Source organism: Meleagris gallopavo, chromosome 7, assembly GCF_000146605.3.
Source record: "Meleagris gallopavo isolate NT-WF06-2002-E0010 breed Aviagen turkey brand Nicholas breeding stock chromosome 7, Turkey_5.1, whole genome shotgun sequence".
In the NCBI taxonomy this organism is placed as follows: domain Eukaryota; kingdom Metazoa; phylum Chordata; class Aves; order Galliformes; family Phasianidae; genus Meleagris; species Meleagris gallopavo.
Window position 1 is genome coordinate 35,211,921 of NC_015017.2, and position 18,301 is coordinate 35,230,221.

Genomic DNA, 18,301 nt, shown 5'->3' on the forward strand with positions numbered 1-18,301 from the left:
CACAGTACTCAAATTCAATATCTTTGAAATGAAAAGAAAAAAAAAAAAAGTCTACTTAAAAGCATCTCATTTCAAAAGGAGGCAGTGGAGGCAAGTGCATGACAGCGTCAACGTTTATCAAAAGAAAGTTACAAGTATGCAAAAGACTAAAATACCGTGAGCCAAATGAAATGCAACAGAAAGAGTAAACAAACTCCTTTACCAGGTGATTTTAAAAGCTTTTTTCTTACTTCCTTAACCTAAAACTGGAAGAGATAAACCAACAAGTAGCTGTAGAGAACAGTGAGAATAAAGGATGTTTCAAAAGAGGGAGGTCATGTTGACAGCTTTGTAGAGAAACCTGTGTTATATGTGGCACACGAAGTGCTTTGGAAAGAAGGTGAGCAGGGAGGTGATAATATCTGTTGATGATAGAAAAGTATACTGGGTAGTACAAAACTGAAATAGACTACAAAGAATGGCCAAATGACTACACAATATTGGAGTGACAAAGTACAAAATGAAATCCAGTGTTGACAAATACTGGGTAAATGGAAAAAGCCCATAGCTCTTGGGAAGGATTCCCTGAAATTTCAGCACATCATTCTGATGCCAGCAAGATGATTCTTGGAGTTATTAGTAAAGGAATAAAGAAAAGGACAAAAAATAATATCATTATTTAACCACATCCCTTCATATTGTTCCTACATCCTGAACAGCATGTGCATTTCTGATTGCTCCATCTCAGAAAGGACATGATAAAAGGGAAGCGCAGCAAGGATCAGAGGTGAATAACAGCTACAGTATTATGAGAGTTTAAATAGTGAAACTCTTCATCGGAGATACAGGACATATAAGAATGAATAACACATAGAGAACAGGGAATGATTAGTCACTACCTCTCATAAAGGAAGAGCTGATGGACACAAATGGATTTTTCAATCATCAAGGTTGGAACAAAAGGAAAATATTTTTCTCATGCATGTAAATAAACTACTGGATTGATTTGGCACTGCCAACATTGAAAACAAATTTAAAAACTGGATAAACAAATTCAAAAGTGATTAACAGAACAGGAAGGTTTTAGCCTCCTCCAGTTTAGAAAGTCCCTCTATTTCACAGCTTGCCAAAACCTGTGTGATATTTGGGGTTGTGATTGCTATTTTATCCTTTGAACTATCTCAAAGGTTTTGCCAGCACATTATCCTTGCACATATATTTTCTTGGACTACTATTCAAAAATATTAGTTTATCATGAAATTGATCTTTTTCTTTACAAATACATGGCTATTCATGTCCTTAAGTATATAAATATTCTTAGAGTAACAAACAGTTGGAAACACATTTTCTCCACATACTGTCACAATACTTTGAGCTTCTTCATTTCAGTGTTTTTGACAGATGAAAAGAAAGCATTGCGTCATTTATTCATCAGCTACGTGTTATACGTTACTGTTCAACATTTCTGGAATTGTATTTCATTAATAAAACATAACCCTACTTTCTCTGAAATTTCCTTACTTTAACTTCATCAAAAGATTTTTTTTCCACCTTTGGGACTTTTTGAAACTTCAAAGTTGTGATTAGCATCCCAAATGAATTGCAAGTATTAAACACTCAGGGAAACCAAAGGTATTTTACAGTGCAAAGATCACACATTACTATTTTTTGTTTTATCTTCTCAAAACTCATAACCCAGAAGAGACAGATGCTTTGACTTTTCAAGAGATGCAAATGTCAAGGGCTAATATATATTCTAGAAAGTCTTTCAAAATCTTCATTTTAATATGCTAAGAATAAGCAAACACTGCAGTTTACAATACATATAAGTAGAAAAGATAAATTATTTAATAACTATACCAAGTAGTCAATGAACTTTCAATTAAAACAGGATGGTTGTATATAACTATAACAAATCAGAGTTTTCATCTGCTTTAGCAAACTCACAAAAGGATTTTTGTTAACTTCTAGGTTTTTTCTTCCCCAGCTATTCTTATTTTGCAATTCAGCTACTGCCACCTCCTGACGTTCAGCTGTACATACATACACACACACACACACACACTTTCACACTTTAGAGTAGGAACTATTAAATGTAGAACATTCAATGAATCATCCATTTGCTGTTAGGCTTTTCTGAAATCTATTTTTCTAGCATGTTTTAATACTAATTATAAAAGTGTTTTGGTGCTGGTTTTTTTGTTTGTTTCAAATGAAGCACTTCCTTCCATTAACCTGTTTCTCATATTGTTTATATTGACATCATTCAAATGACTTAATGGGCTTTATCTTCACGTTAAGTCATTTACCACAAAGACCAGCCCTTAGCAGATTTCAGCACGGAATATAACCATTTAGTCCTTAAAATCAGCAGTGACTTTCTTTTTGTTTAGACACGAACAGTATTCCTAGCTTCCAAATCTTTAAAAATACTCTATTTTGTATGAAAGTAAGCTTAAAGCTTCTAAATTTTTGAGAGCAATGTATTATCAATATTCTGATGAGATACAGAATCTGAAAATCCACCACAGCTCTCCAAGTGGTAATCCTGGTGAAATTTGAAGTCCTCATTCTCTGTGTCTGTTTTCCAATTTCTCTTCCAGCTTGCCAAGTAAATTACATATGCAGAAAAGCACAGAGCATGAACAGAGAGAGACTTCAGATTCTTAGGAATGTGGCAAGTGTGGTAACCAGGATTCAGGTCATTACTTCAGTAAAAATAAAATTTTACTAATGGGACAGCTCTTCTAGGAGAGATCTATTAGGCTCTTTATGTCCTGCTCATCTAACCTATCAACATACTGGCTACACTTTAATATGAAAGGCCAGACAAAAACCTGTATTGACAAAAGTGCACTAGGACCTTATAACACATATCTTTCACCAACCTGGTATATTCCAAGTTTTATATAACATCTCCAACCAGTTGTCAAAATACAGACAAATTTGAACAGAAAAGATGGAAAAAAAAAGAAAAATGAAAATAGGGTATGAAAGCATGGCCCAGATTGGATAAATCCACACCAGTAAAACACAGCACTCAGTCTAGAAACCACTAAAGCAAAGGACAGGCTCCCTAGGAATCTTATAATGCACGCTGGACAGGAGGAGAGGAAAGAAATCCTGCGAAGGGGAGAGGCCATAGAAACAAGCATTGACCTCAGTGGAAGATGACTGCATATACCTTTCTTTCCCACCTCACACAGATCAAATCAATCTGTTTCAGAGATTTAATTGTGTAGCTAATCCTGTTGCCTAAAGCTGAACTCCTCATCTGGTTTAAAAACATAATTAAGCAGATCAAATCAGGCTAGATATCAAGACAAGACTTCATTCAGGACACCTATCCACTAGCAAAGCACAATCTAGATTTCAGAAATTCCAAAACCAAAAATGAGTTTCATAAATCATGAGATCTTTTTGGTTTATAAGAACTTTATACCAGCATGAGTTCAAGAAAGACTATTCAGAGCAAGAGCTGTGGAGCAAGATAAATAGCATGGAACCATCAAGATATATAATGCCATTTCTCAGTCATTCAGTTTTTAGATTTCCTACCTAAATCAGAGCTCTTCCAAGCTATTATGTTTTTAGCAAATTAAGTAACAAACATCAATCATACCACTGCTGTAAATAAATGATTAAAAAGCATTTTCAGAAACAAGATGCATCAGGGACTACAAGGTGTACAAGTGCAATACCAAAGTTGTCCTTCTACTCAATATGCATAGCCTGATTTTTGGCACAAACCCATATTTTTCTATTTTGCTGGCTAATATCCACGTTGAGATTTTTCTATGGGAACAGTCTATTTCCTCTAGCATTTTGAAGTGCTGCATTCAATTTCCTCTCAAGGAATCTGAGCAGAAAAAGAGATTGGCTCAGCATTCTTAAATCATGACTCAGTTGTTTCACTGCATCCCACTCTATTTTAATTGGCAACCATGTTCATCACTTCAAAGTATTCTAATCCGAGGCATTAAAGTGATAATATGAGTCTTTAGTTTGTATGTTAGAAATCACCTTGGTTTTGTGTAATAGGAAAACAAAGGAAAAGGAAAACAAAGGTAACATTAACTGATGTTCCATGCAACATTGAAAGCTTTTTCTCTTACACATGTAAGCAACCAAGAAGAAAAACTAATATTGGTTTTGGATTTCTTTGGCTGTTGCAGTGCTCCTCACTACCTTGATTAGGTTGGTGTAGACAAAGTCTGCTCCTCTCATATACTGACTAGAAATGTCTAAGGTCTGCTAAACAGATCAGCAATTAGACTTCGAGCATCAATAAGGATCCATACAGGTAGTCAAATATATGCTCTACTGATCACTTCATGGTCTGAGTACACAACAGTGGCAGTGACTCCTTGGCAGGTGAAGTGCTAAGCATTCCTTGTCAGCCCATAGCACAATAAAAACATGTTCCAGAAGCAGCTAAAGAGGCTGTTAAATGAATTTTCTAGAACTGGCAGAATTGCTGCAAGGATGTTATAGGGATTCAAATACAAAAAATTAACAGTGATAATGTTCATTTTCATTTCATTTCATTTTCATCTCCTAAATGCAATCTGTTATTAGACCGTAACAAGACTATATTAGCCTATATCGTGCAGTCAACTCAAAGTTGATGCACCCATACTTTTTTTAAAAATAATCAACTTTTAATCAATGATTAGTATCTAATTCCCTATTAAACAAGTTTATCAACCTATATATTTTTCTCATTTTTGAGATATACCTGTCATAGAAGCGTATGTATCTAAGTAGGAGGAGTCTCTCATCAATAGGTTGATAGCTAAAGCTGCTGTCTTTGATCAAAACACCATTAAGCTACAAATAGCCAAATCAGCCTTTCCCCCATCTTGTGGAACCACCTGAATCAAAGTTTCTCTCATTAATGCACTAGGTCTTTGTCTTTGCCAAAATTAGGAAAAGGTTGAACTTCAACTCAATATTGAACCCTTGTCTGCTGCTAATCTTAAAAACACAATAATAGACAACATTTATTTGAATAATAATTTTATAGTCAATATCTTGCCTTTAATTCTCTACAAAAAAAATGTTATAATGTTACATATACACCAGTCTGAATTCTATTATTTTGTATTACTCACAAGAGCACTACTTCTCTTTCCAGCCTGGGAATAAACTGGATTTATTTTTGTGGTGAACATTCAATCTATAGCTTTTGATAATTCTAAATTGGCTTTTATTACTGTTAGAGTTTACAACAGGTACCTTCCTTCTAATGAAGGAAGAAAGACAAATATTTAGCTCTACTATCAAGCATCACATGTTTCTCGGGGGATCAGATACTTTGTGCATTGTAGGAATGTCGTAACATTGAATCTGTAATTCTAAAATCAAATAAAACTTCTGCAAATAAGTTTTCTCTCTTTGGAGACACTGCCATTACCAGAAATAGAAGACTAGTGATAATGAAAGTCATGCTCATCTTTTGATGATATTTTCCCTTAATAGATTTGCTCTCTCTTTAAATGACATTTACGTGATAGGAATTAAATTTCAATGCTTGACAACCAAGCATAAATACTCTGAGTGCATACATGGTAAATTCTTTGTTTCATATTAAAAAAAAGTTGTGTATACAATTTGGACTGAACACTGCACATTCCAGAGATTAACCACATCAATATGTGACTTTTCCAGGGCATAGTGAAGGGTCAAATGTGCACTGTGCTTTTAAAAATAAAATTTTATAAAATATAAGCACTTTATCTTTTCAAAAAACAAAGGAGCAAACATCATTTGCATTTAATCACTTGATGCCACGCTCTCTACAATCAACAGATGAAATCCCACAAGTCTTATTGCGTTTTTAAACCAGGTTGAGTATTTCTTATTAAATTCAAAGCATGCATCACTCCTTCAATCCACCCACCAAAATAAATTCAGTTCATAACTATAATCTGTTTTTAGAAAAAAATTCTAAATAGCTTCAGAATGATAATAAGCACATTTCACCCCCTCTTCTTCCATAGCTGTGACCTTGCTCTAAGTAAGCCTTCAAACCCACAGATACTAATGCTCTTTTCTTCATTGAGAGAGAAATTGCTCCCCTTTCAGTGTTTGCAAAGGGAGCAAAAATAAGGAAACCAGCAGCTTAGGGGCATCAGCTTAGGATAACATATTTCTAACACAAGAAGAATGTAACAGGATGCAGGAATGAGATATTTTCAATATGGAACAACCACGTTTTCAATTTCCTTAACTGGATTCTGGTGAATAGTTCATTCTAGGTGGATTTCAGGAGGTAAGAATGTGGGCAAACATATCTAATTGTCTTCCCCCAAATCTACAATTAGATACATACAGAGAGAATGATGACTATTTTTCTAGAAGTTACATCTTTAGTGATTGCTTGAAGAAATGTATTATATAAAATCAGAAATTATGATCTGTATAGCTCTAATTCATATAAAAATGTAAGGTCATGCATGCTTTTAGCCTGTGAATAATGAATGTCATAGGATTCAACAGCTCCATTTAATGATACAAAATGCTTATGTAAATGATTTCCTACATAACTGTGTTGGATCAATGATGAGGGCTTATATGACATTCAACCTGACTTTTCTAAAGTTAATTCTATTAACAATACTAGAACTTTTTTTTTTTTTTTGCAGTACAGTATTCTAAGATAATTTGATGTTCATTCTCATTTGAATTTCTGTATAGCGTGGTGTCTCTGGGATACCCAAAAGTAAATGGAGACTCACAGCACATGGAAGTGGAATTTTTTGTAAAGACAAAGGAAAAGATGTTAGCTATACACTTTGTGGTATGGGTTTTATTTTCCCCTTTATATTATACCTAAACAAAAGAATTTTCATTAGACATCCAATGCTCAGAGTACACATCAGTATGAGTTCTCTCCTTGAAGCTGAAACACAGTATGAGAGATTTTCTGCTGATGAAAGGAAACATTTCTATGGAAGATGCATAGCTTACTATGCACGATGTATGCCTCAGAACTTTCTCAGTCCATGCAGCCATTTGTAATTTTCTTTTAAATAAAATAAATTATTCCATACATGTTGAAATACTACACAATAAATTTATCCAGAATAGCCTGACCATTGGTTGTTTTCCAACATTTTTCAACTTGTTTTTTCAAGTCTAATGTTTTTACTCTTTTTTCTTTGTAATGTAACTAATAAATTACCACCTGTTTTCTATCTATCAACTACATATAAAGACAATTCATGTTTTCTAACATAGATTAAACTGATGTGTTATCAAAGAATACTGAAACAACTTCTTTCAGAACAAACTCAGGCCTTACTGATAAACCGGACAGATAAACATGATGAACATTCAGATGTATTTTTAAATTAGAGGAAGCTGTAAGCTAGGGAGATAACTTGGCTTGACTTTCTTTAGCCAAGATCAGCCTAAGTCTTCAAAACTGCTACTAGTGTCTGTTGTGAGATCTGCTTTGCTTCTCAATAATAACACCATTTCAGGATCCAGGACTATATGCTCATCAATTGTATGATAAAGCTGAGAATGAGCACCTACTTTAAGCACTAAATATTTCAGTTCTGCATTTTTTATTCTGGAGAATAAAAAAAATACAAACAAGAGAGAGAGAAAAGTTTCAGATACGGTTCCTGTATGTCATATACTTCAGCTGTAGGTAATATTTTTCATTATGTCGAGAAATTTATATTTGGATAGACTTACACAAGTTGTTTGCATATATGATAAAAACATACAACTCTATCTGCATAGTTCCAGAGACAACCTACATCTGCAAAACTGTTACACTGGTAAATTGACAGACTACAGCAGAGCTCCACCAAGACATCTTGTGAGGACAACCAAAAGAACTATCCTACAGCTAAAGCTTCTGAAGAATGCTGTATCGTTTGCTCTCTTCTGGAAATCCCAGTACGACAAATCCATTTCTCTAGTTTCTGTTAAATACTCCAAAAGTACACATAGATATAGTCAAATTGTCATGACCAATTGTTTAGGAAAAACAGGTTGATTTACAATGTATCACTAAAAAGTCAAAGTGAAATTAGCTCAAAGTTCATAAAAACTTTGAACTGGCCTTTTATCTGTATTTACAAAGCTAAATAGAAGTAAATATAAACTAGAATACATGTGCATAAATAGTATAATTACATGAAGACACATCACTGATAGCATATTGAAGATGATAAGTAACAAAGGTAAAAATTCAGTTTCAGTTAAAAAATTAGTTTATGAAATTTCAGGTGTTTGTGCTAGCCTGTAAATTTTCTAATACATTCGGAGGTCAAAATGTGTACCCAAAAGTAGTTTCACTAACACTAGTTGTATTTTTCACAGCCATTCATAGTAATTTTTTTTCCTATGATACTCAAAATACTGTCTTGTAAATCACCATACATCTCTAGTTGATAATAAAGTCAGTATTGGACAGAATACTTTTTTTTTTTTTAAATACAAGGTTTCAATTCCCTGGTGCAATTATGGAACTTGAAATGTAATTCTCTTTAGAACTACAAAGGAATTAGTCCAGAAAAGCCCTGTTAAGGATAAAGCATGATAAAAAGAAACAGCTTCAAAGACCTTTTTTATATTACTGTTGCCTTATGTCATGTTATATTCTAAGCCTGAGTTATTTTAATGTCTGTGAAAGGACTATGAGAAAAATCAGAAAAGAAATCTGTGCAGCTTAGCATTTCAAATTCTCTCAGTCACAGAAAAAACTTTGCTGTTTTCCTATTATAGTTTGAAGTTTTACATTGAGATGTATCTTTCAAATGCAGTAAATGCTTCAACAGAATGCTGACAGAATCATCACTAATTATCATTTAGCTGAACACTGCAAGGAAGCAGACTATCTAGGCTGGAATTGAAAATTTCCTTTGTGTAAGTCTGTGAAAATTATCTATCATGATGACAAGCCAAGTTAATCATATTGCCGATTAGCCTGTAAAATAAGTGTTGTCACTTGGTCCCTTACTAGCACGTGATTGGGATTGTACGTATGACCCTGAAGGTAAAGGTATGAATGCAGGAGGACTGACTTGGGAATCAAGGCCTCAAGTCTGAAGTTCCTCTCTAGGCAAAAAATTAGGAGCCTTTCTCTGATTGATAGCCTTGTTTCAGGATTGCTGCCTCAGCAGAAAAGCCATACAGCACCAACGCCAGCACACCCAAGAGGCCAGAGCAGAACCACCAGACAGTGTGCCACCCTCCCATCATATCCATTGCACGTTGTAACTGGAGTCAGACTTCTGCAGCTCCACTCCTACAATCTTCTTAGTCTGGAGTTCTTGCAATGGCTTTAGAACTACCATGACTCTCCCTTCACAAGCATATGTTTCTTGAAAATATGTCTCTTAATTCTACAGTGCATAGAAAATTACATATTGCAAAGCTTTCTACTTTTGTTCAAAATTTAAAATAAGAACAGGAGCAATTATCTCAATGACCACTCCAAAATTTCCTCGTTATCAATAGCAATAGGAAAAAAAATGAACACAGAATTCTTGCACTTATTCTCTCAGAACATTTTCTCCTCACCTGAAATACTACCTCACAATCAAAATCAAATCCAGTATTTCAGTTATACAGACAGTAACAACGTTAACAGCACATTGATGAAATTTGAAGTTGTCTGTGCAGCTATTAGTACATCACATTCATAGCACTCATTCCAGTTTACACTCCTCATTTCAGTTGATTTATGATTCTGTATCATTGAATCACTTATTAGTAAATCACTACTCACACAACAGATGTCTAATGTCATCTTTACATATAAATGTATGTGTGTACACGTATGTATCTTCCAGACCATGGAATTCCTTCCCCCATAGTTGATAGGGAGATTGCTGGACTGTCTTGCTTTGCAGACATGTTCTACCCAATTAAAAAAAAAAAAAAAAAATCTAATAACTTTATGAAGATCATAAAAAATAACAATAAGAATTCTGTATGCATATAGAACACAAACATCTCCAAAAGATTTTATCATCGTCGCATTGATAAGTAATAACTGTTACCTGAAAGATAACACCGTTTTGGAAAACTGAATAAACACTAGCACATACCAAGGTTCCTATTTAACTGCCACAGAAGTTGAATTTAGCTGTGCTTTGAAATATCTAAATAGTATCACACATCCAGAAACAGTCCGACAGACACACTGATCACTAACAGATTAGGTAACAAAGATTAGAAGTAAGTTTAGATCAGCGTGCCTTCATTTTGGATTACAACCATCGTAATTGAGTCTGATCTGCTGTCATCTACTGCCCTCTAAACACACTCTGTTTCCTGCACAATTTCACAGATTCACACTTAAGAGACTGTGAAAACCATAGCATCCAAAAGTTTTCATCTCAGAAATCGTTCTGTTATACTATAACCGGTATCAGTTACATCCTCAGCTGTTAGGAACTTGTTTAGGTACTTTAACAGCAGCAACAGCAGTTCTTCTTAATTGGAGAAACCTGACTCCTGCTTGGAGTCTGATTAAAAATATATATATGCAATTTATTCCATAGTTCTCATTTGTAGCAGAAGAACCTCTGATCTTCAAAAGATTCACATTTCCAAAAGGTTACAAATGATTAATTGACATCACATGCATGTTACATGATACAGAGGCAGACTGTAGAAATGCAGAAGGAATGTTGCAGCTGGTGATAGAAAGATTAATGGTTATAAATGACCTCCTAACCCTACAGCAATTACAGTAGTTTAAATAAGAGCTAAACATTTCAGGGCAATAATTTTTTTCTTTACTAGCAGTTTAATCATAGCCTCTATAAAACATTACACTGTAAATAGCGGCCACCTTTCCAACTTCTCTACAAAAGCTCAGTTTCTATCCTGTTCATTGGAGACACAGAAATGATGAGTATCGAAGAGTTAATTATCTTCCAGCAGTTGCTAGGTAACACTCTGCCATCCCTACCCCAGGGCGTTCAATCCAAGTCTACCAAAGAGTCACTACCTCATCTTATAGCTCGTTACTCAAATGCATCCCTCTCCTCCTTTGCGACCACCCTCCACCATGTAGACCTGAGAACAGAAAGTGTCATTCTGGAGAAATACAGACCTCATCTCCCCGATTTAATCTTTGTTAAAAGCCTGCTGTTTCTCTCCCTTCCTCAAACCCCAAGCTGCTACTGCAATCTTCCCTTGTTAGCCTCTCTGCTGAGCCAAGAGATCCTGGGAGCAGGAATAGCAGGAGGTGGCCCTGAAACATACAATACAAAATAACCCCTGGCTGCTACCAGCTGCACCTCTGCTCCCTTTTTGCTCTGCCGTGTGTCATAATTTCTGCCTATTGTCCTCAGCCAGCTTACAACCTAGAGAAAACTGCATTTGTCCTATACTCCTGTATTTGTTTGAAGGTTTCTTGTAAAATATTTTTCAACCCAATTTAAAAATTTCTTTTAGAGGGGAAACTGTCACTGTTCAGAATGAATTCATGGCACAGGAAACCAATGTAATTTCAACTGAAGCTGAATAGAGATATTAAATAGCCATTTCTGAATTCTATTACAGAGAATAGAGAACAACCTGCTACTCATTTTTGTCACTTGGTGAGTTTTCTACACAAAAAACTCAACTGCTGTATTTCATAATTCTCCTTTTGTTAGAGTAACTTACAGTCCTTTGGCAAAAGGACATCAAAGAGCCATGAAGCTATGCAAGATTTTCACGTGAGGTCTCCCGTAGTAGATAGAATTTTACCAGTAGTGTTTTTATCTGCTTCAAGATAATGTATTTTAAAATATGCCACTTCCAAAATCAAAAGCTTTGAATCTCTTGAATTTGAATTGCACATACTGCAGAGATAGATAATTGTGTGTAGGCAAATCCAATTTCCAGCACGTACATAGCATTAACATACATGAAGATAGAGAAAATCAACAAGCCATACAGAAATAAAACTATCAAATTATTTCAGTCTTGAAATGAATGCTGTTGGATGTAAGTTCAACAGAACCATATTTTTGTCAGTGGACAACGCTATAGAAAAGTTAACTATGAAAAAATACTAAAAAAGACAAATCAGTATACCATTATGCCATTAACTTCTTCAGCTGTGCTTTGTTTCTGAAACTCATAAAAGAAGGAGGAACATTAGATATAATGCTCATGGAGATTATTAACTAAATGAGTTTATATTTAATTTGACAGATTTCCTTAATTGTCTATTATCGTACATTCCCAATATTTTTCTTTAAAAGAAATACAATTTAATTGCAAGCATTTTTTAAAAGGCCAGTTTTTGAAAAAAAGCATAGTAGGTTGATTGAATAGGTCATACTGTGATTGAATGAGAAATAGCTAAAAATATAAGCAAGTTACACTGTGATTTTTATACTTTTAAGAGTCTCATTAAGAAACAAACACCACCATCTTTCATGACCTCCTGTTTCCTTTGTTAAGGAAAGGAAAGCCCTGCTCACTGGGCCTTTGTACTTTAAGCCCTTTTGCTTTATTGGTAGCAGATGCTGACTGAAGGGGATACTTCTCCATGTTCTAATTAAACCATTTTTTAATTCTCACTCTGAGGGCATAAAAGCTCAAGAAACAAAACAATTACTGACTGGTGCAGAAGTTCAATCGATACAGCCTGATTCATTTGTCATGTTGTTTTATAATCCAAATGGAATACTCATTACATATTACAGAGCAAATAAAGCAACCAGTATGTTATGTCAGGCTGCAAGTGCAGCAATACTAACTGCTGTTACTCTCATCTGATTTCATGCCCATGTTTGCAATATATTATACATAAGAACGAATGAACCAAGGTTTCTCCACTCAACAGTGGAGTCTTGTGAATGTTTCAGAGTGGCATTAGATCTTCAAAGAGAGATTAAAGAATAAAATAAAACAACTGGAATGAATATTCCCCGGGATTGCCCACGTCTTTATCCTGGTAGTTTGGTCAATTCCAGGAGGGAAAGAAAAGCCTGGCTTTCTTCTGATGGAACCAGGGCAGCAAAAGGTAATAGAGGCTGTGGAAAGGGTGAGAAGAGTGGGCAGCCATGTCACATTTTGGTTATGTGCATGTTCCCATAGTAGAAAAATTTTTCATCCAGATAGCAAAAAGCTCAAGGAACAGAATGATATTAAGAGATGTTGCTAGAGATGTTAAGAGAGAAACAGAAATCCACCTGAGAATAGATTATTTTTTTTCATCATTTCTTGATGTATCAATCGAGGGGGCAGTATTTACTGCTCAATGTATCAGCAGGTATTCATGAATCTAATATGCATGTAGATTACCTGAACTAGTTCCAGTACAAGCAAGCAGTTAAGTACCTGCACTTCAAGATTGCCACACTTAAATCAGTGGGAACATTCAGTTAACATTATGTACATCCCTAATGGTTTTCCTGGATCAGGACTTAGTATTGTAAGTGAATATTAAGCAGTTTCCACATATACCAGAGCACTATATCTAGCCAAAAAAGTGCTGAGCATTCAATATACTTTTGTTCTGAATTAGGAAAGGATATAAATACATTCCTATCTAAATTCCAGAAAAATTGAAATTAGAGACTGGCCAGAAAATATTAGAAAGTAGTCCAAGTAGGATAGTTTGGAAAAAATACACTTACGTGCAAAGAAAGTCCTTACTCTGATGAGAATGAGGAATTGTACCTTGATTTCCTCTGTAATGTAGATTTCTTAATGAAGTGCATTTATCATGTACCTTTTGCTTGTAAATTTAATTGAACACTTCATTAACAGTTTAAAAAAAAAATTATATTTGAATCAATCTATTTTTCAAATAGTACCAGGTTTAAAAACACTACTTCCTGTGTTGACCAGCTGCAATCGGCCGGCACTTCATCCTCCTCATAACTGCTATAAACATGTAGAGCTGACAGTTAACAGAAAGGGAACAGGTCAAATTTAACTCTCTGTCATTTCTCTGCCTGGAATGAGCCTATTAACTTCGGAGGAGCTATTCTACCATTCCAGTTCCCTTAAAGATTTCAGCATAAACTAAGCTGCTTCTCTTCATGAACTTGAAGTCTCTACAGAACAACAAAACTGCTGCAAATGGGTTGAAATGTGCCCACGTTTCCTGCAAACACTCCAAATCTTACAGCTCATTTCTCTGAATACACACACAGGAGAACATAGCTGATAAGGGTATTACATTTCTGTAGGGAAGTGAATTGCATCTGCATACAGACCTGAATTTCTCAGACTGTAAATGGGGTGGCATTATGCCACTACTCACATTTTCAAATAAAATAACAACCCCTGCTGTATCTTTTTGAAATGATTTTCTAAATCATTTTTCTTTGGGAAAATATCATTTCAAGACCTGAAATGGGTTCATATACCTGACTCAAGCTCCGATTCAAGATCTTACAGCCTGGAAATGGGTAGGACAAGTTTATCTCCATGTATCACACTTCAGGTTTACTATCTACCAGTGTTATCAGTCTCAACACGAGAGTTTTTTCAGACTTGGGAGACAAATTTTTAGTGTTGACTTTGTACACCATCAAAACACTTGGTAGCTAACTCAAGTCCTCACCTGACCTTTACATCTTACATCCTTCACCACATGCCTAATTCCTGTCTGGATACAACACTGCTTTTGATCAGCCTAAAACTTTTCCTTACTGACTCTTATATGCAGTTTCATGTGCAAATTTGTCCTGAAATATCAATGTAGACTCCTTGTGCATTTCCGTATCACAATGGAGCAAACGCCTAACACAAGGACAGGCTTACAATATGTCCAGATATGCAGTAAAGAAACTGACCAAATTCCAGTAGACATCCAAATACTCTTGATCTTACATCAATAAAGTCATATAGTCAATAAAGTTAGAATCACTAACTGCCAACCTAGTGGCAATAGCTTGTAGTCTCATCCAGTTTCCAAAACCATTAATAATATGCTCTGTAAAGCACGTTCCAGCTAGAAACATTACAGTCAATCCATGGTCCACATTTGAAAAAAAGAAAAAGTAGTCATAGTACTTTAACTTCAATGGGTAAAGGTAACTCACAGCAAACGTGAACCAAAATTGTTGAAATACAACTGGTTGTATTACTGGAAGGCTTTTATTAAGACAAAAGCAAAATAATTTCCAAATCTACAAATATGACAACTTGAAAACAGCTTTAGCACTTTGCTTTTTGAAACTATCAATTGTCCTCTAAGAACTGGATATTTATTCCATAATAAGTTATCCGTGTCGTACTATAAGTGCTTCAGCAGATTGTATTTCCCTTGCCTGTGGCTTTTTTCTAGTAATGCTTGAAGACATGTATGTGGATAAAAATAAAAGTATGCAGTTGATCAATATATTTTTATTCATCTTTGTTATTTGAAACAAACTTTGAATTTAATGTACCAAATTTTCTATAGAGAAATATATTTTCAACTGCTATGCAGATATCTGTCCTCAGTAAATAAAGGAATACTAGAATTATTCTTTGAGCAAATAGAGATTATTTAAAGTTATGCATACTGTGGTCCTACTTTGGACTCCTTCCTTGGTTCTTCTTTTGGATTCCTTTTTAGGGATTAACAAGGAGTCCATAGAAATCCAGGCAACCTAAGCAATATTTTTCAAAAAAATTCACAAGTCTTTCAACTCTGGCATTCATGTAATTCTGAATAAAAACATTTCTCCATAATTATGGTTCGAGAAAAGGAAAAAATGTAAATGGCAAACTATTCTCCAGAGGACATCTGGTAAAGGAGCCACCCAAATGATATTCCCCAACACAAAGCCATCCTTTTTCAAACTCTCCGCAAGACTGAATCATAAAGGAGCTGTGGCTATAGGATATGGCAAGGCTGAATATTATGTGGACTCTTTTCCTTACTGGAAAAAAAAAGAAAAAAAAACAAAAAACAAAAAACAGGATAATTTATTGAAAAGGGAGTGTACCCTATTTATGCTATTTCTACCTTCACAGTTTTTAAATACTCCCTGGAGGAGGGTTCCAAGGGGCAGTTATTCATCACAGAGACCCTGGCAGCATGGTTCTTAGAAGGAATATTTACAGCTAAAGTAATCCAAAGACTACATTAAGAAACTCTAATTCAATAATGATTAGCTTCCTTTTCTCTAGATCTCCATGGCCAGATGCCATTTCAGCACCTATTTTAACCACTGTTTGTAATGATTAAAACAAAATGCAACAAGCCCTGCATTACTTGTGTTCCACTACATCATTCAACTTGGCCAAGGTCACTATCAACTCAGCCACTAATTTCAACTTTTTCCATAAAGTTTTTCCAACTGTCAATCACTGACCTAGTTCTTGAACTCAGGACTATGCAATGAGGTGTCCCCAGAGCCTTCTCTTCAGGCTGAACAAGTCCAGCTCCCTCAGCTTTTGTTTATAAGAGAAATGCTCCAGCCTTTGAGCATCTTGGTGGCCCTTCTCTGGACCTGCTCTGTACTGGAGGCCCCAGGCCTGCACGCAATACTCCAGACGGTGCCTCACAAGGACAGAGTAGATGGGGACAATCACCTCCCTCTCCCAGTGGTCACCCCTCTGTTGGTGCAGATCAGGACACAGTTGGCTTTCTGGGCTGCATGCACACACAACAATCCCTGTGCTGCCTATAGGAATTCTAATGAGTTCTCAAAATATGAAGCTTAAATTTTTATTGATATTCACTTGATAGTTTGATGGATTATGAATTTGAAAGTCAAATGCCAATCCATTTCTCTTTCATAATCAAGTCCGTGTTTAAAAAATGGTATAGATTATTTGCAACAAATTCGGATAGAAGAGCCCTCTGCTATTGCTTAACAGGAACCAATTTGTTCAATTAAACAGAACTCAATTTTAACTCCACCTTAAGCCTGAAAATACAGCTAAGCACACCAGTCTTCATCTTATTATAATCGTTTGATTTAAACACAGGAAATATTTGGAATGGGGCCATTCAGAAGCAAAGCAGAAGGAACAATGTTACCTCACAGTTTATGAATACTCAAGCAATTTCAGTATTTCCTTCATAATTGTGTTGATTCAACCACTTTCCACCACGATATTCAATAAGTATCTATTCATACTACAATGATGAAGTATTCACTTACATCTAAAAACGAATAGTAAAAATTTACATATTTGTGCAGAAAAAATAACAAAGAAGTACACTTGAGGTTAAACATTCCAAGTGCTACACATCTGTCATGCAGCAGTCAGCAAGTAGGTAAGTGCAAATGTTATTAATGTTCGTGCACAAATACTTGTATGCAGCATAGATTTACATATTAAAAAACACATGTGCAAATTTAATGCGGTGTATGTAAGCTTTTTCTGACTCCAAGAGAATGAATATTAACATAGAACTTCAAAGACAAAAAAGCTGTTGCTTTCACTACACATGATTAAATTGCAGATCATCCTGACCTTATTCCTATACAGTTCTCAGTATTAATTCAGGTCATGTTTAAAAAGTATTTGCAAGGTCCTTCCATCAGTCCTGCTTCAGCAGCCTCATCTTGCAGCTGTTACGTTAACTGTGTCATGCACAATAGGTAAACAAATGCAGAGTTGATCCTTTAAGATGTGCTACAGTAACTTTATCTGTTTTTTTACACATTTTGTTTTTTACTGGGTATTACATAATTGACTTTTTTTGTGATTTTATTTTCATTAAATCATTCTGAAGGACAAGCAAATGCAGTCTCAGGTATTTGATCACCACTCTAATCAGAGCACAGAATGCTACAGCTTATAAGAGTGCTAGCTACAGCCAACTATAACTTGACTGGGCTACCACCAAATGAGTTAAAAAGCAGTCACTGAAAGTTGATTTTTGTCTTGGATGCATATCTCATTTGAGATTTTTTTCTTTTTAATGGATGCACATATAGATGTTGCTGCTACACTAAATCAGACAAAGACCAGGAAAGAAATTAGTTCAAAGTAATTATTTCCATAATGTAAGTATACAAATGCACTTGTAGCTCTGATTTCCTGACTCTGACCTTCTCTTTCCTACTGCACATCAAGGATGGAGATAAAAGGCTACTAGGGAAATACCAGTAACAAGGAGCTATCTTACAGTATTAACTTAGAGTATGGAGATTATTCATTCCATTTCTGAATATGAACAAAACCATCCCTAAATACTTTAGAAGTGTACCTTAATAAAAGAAATGGGTGGCTTCCTTTATAACAAAGGGATCTTAATTCTGAGAGTATCCAATAATTCTAAAATAATAGAATCAAGTTGAATAAAACAAATATTCCTACATATGTCCAAAATCTATAAGCAACAATTTATAGACACAAAAATGAAGGAGGTTAAAAGTGAAATCAGATTTTTTTT